A 2,094-nucleotide genomic window follows, 5' to 3' on the forward strand; every position below is an offset into this window, starting at 1 on the left:
AAAAAAAAAGGTCGAGAAGGGAGAGGGTTGACATGTTGTGGGGTTGTTAACCAATGTCATAAAACAATATGTGTCCTACTGTTTCATGAGAAACTATTCGTTCTGTACGCCTTCACCTGAAGGACAATTAAAAAAAAAAAAGAAGTTAAATAATGTGTCCAAATTCAGATATTTATAATTGAATGGTATTGATTAATTTTGACCTAACAAATAATTCAAATAATGTACAAATGTTGCATAGTAAAAGTAGAATTCTCTTAAACTAAACTTTTTAACTAAGTCACTGTGTAACTTTGGAAAAATTATTTAAGCTTTCTAGATATTAAAAGTCTTACCTGTGACATAAAAGATCCGTATTATATTGATCTTTAAACTTTTATTTCCATTGTATTATTTTATAACAAACACTGAAAAGTCCTCTCAAATGCATATTAAACATAATCATATTAAATTCTCAGTTTGGGTTATTTCCAGATGAGTGCCTGGCCTAATTTCCCATTCTAGTTCTGTTGGACTGCACTATGCCCTTAAAGCTACAGAATAAAGGAAGGAGAAGAAAAGAAAACCAATCTAAATTTTGTCTGACCTCTATTATACTCATAATTTGGATGTAGGCATTTTCATTTGTGAGTCTGGATCCTAAAAAAGCCACCAATAAAATATAACTTCAAAAATATACTTTAAAAGCTCATTACGAAACTACCGTAGAATACAAAATAGGATCAGCACCAAATTATCAGGTGTACCCACCCTTAGGTCTGCCTTTCCTCTCTAGGATGCTCCATTCTATATTTGTGAAAATTTTTTATCGCACTTGTAAAAACTGGCAAAAATTGACAGACCTTCTGTGAACTCCATTTTGTAATGCCCATCCCCATTTAGCGTCACACTGCCATAAAGTTCCTTATTGTCCTAGGCTACCAGTTACCCTACTAGTGAAAGTCGCTGGAATTTTCTCTTCTTCTTCATCCCAATTGAAGTTTTCTTGCTTTAGGAACTGTGGGTGTTCAATTTCTGGTAACAAAATCCACATTATTTCATTAATGGCTTAAATATTTTCCTACTTGTGGGGTGTGTGTGTAGTGTGTGTGTGTTCGCATGAACACACTTTGTTTCATTTTGTTTTTGTAAAGCTAAATAGACTTTTTTTTTAAAAAATGGGACTTTCATCCCTGAAAGGAGATATTATAGACAGGCTTTTGCAAACACTCCCTGAAAGTTTCAAAGATTAAGATGCTTTGCTGGATAATTCTCTACTCCTAAATACAGTAAAAACTTGTTTCTCTGGTACTCTATCATCCAGAACTCTCAGCTCGGCTACATCCTTGCAGCACAATGATAATTGATATTCATAGTGATAACCTTGAAATATGAGGTCTAAAGGTGACTTACAGACCATTAAAAAGATCTAACTGTATTTCAGCAGAGACACTACTGGCTCAAAATATATATGATAATTTAAATGAATACTTGGTTAATCAGAATATTCCTCCCCAAATTACAATGCATTTATTGAATAACACTTTTAACATATGAGACTGATTTCTGAGGCAAATTTGCAGGATAACAGTTGATGTTTATGTTCCATTCTCTTTAATATCCAGACCTAAACTCTTTGCAATAAATCTAAAATATATTCATGAAAGAATTACCGTCAGTACTCAGTAATGAAACACACTATATAGATGAATGGAAATAAAGTAAACTATATTTAAACAAAAAAGATTTTTTTTTATGTTACTTACAATTTTATCTCATCTGAATAAAATGAATACTCTTCATGGATAGAAAACTACCTAGTTTTTGCCAGGAGAATAAAATTGGAAATATGGAAATGGGAAAAGACTTGATCAGACGTCTCATCCATTTCTCTCTCACTACAGGATTACTTTCCATTATTTATTTTCCAGGGCTCGAGTCTATTTAGATGTGGTTTCCTCAGTACACCAAAATCCATGTTCAATTTGTTAACATTTTTTCCATCATTGAGTAAATTTTTTTAACATTTTTTTGAAGTGTACTCATCTGGTTCCATTCCTTCATTGCATTGTGATTAAGACCTGCTGAAGCTATAAGGAATATGTATCAATTTAA

Source organism: Trichechus manatus, unplaced genomic scaffold (genome assembly GCF_000243295.1).
Source record: "Trichechus manatus latirostris isolate Lorelei unplaced genomic scaffold, TriManLat1.0 scaffold00267, whole genome shotgun sequence".
NCBI lineage: Eukaryota > Metazoa > Chordata > Mammalia > Sirenia > Trichechidae > Trichechus > Trichechus manatus.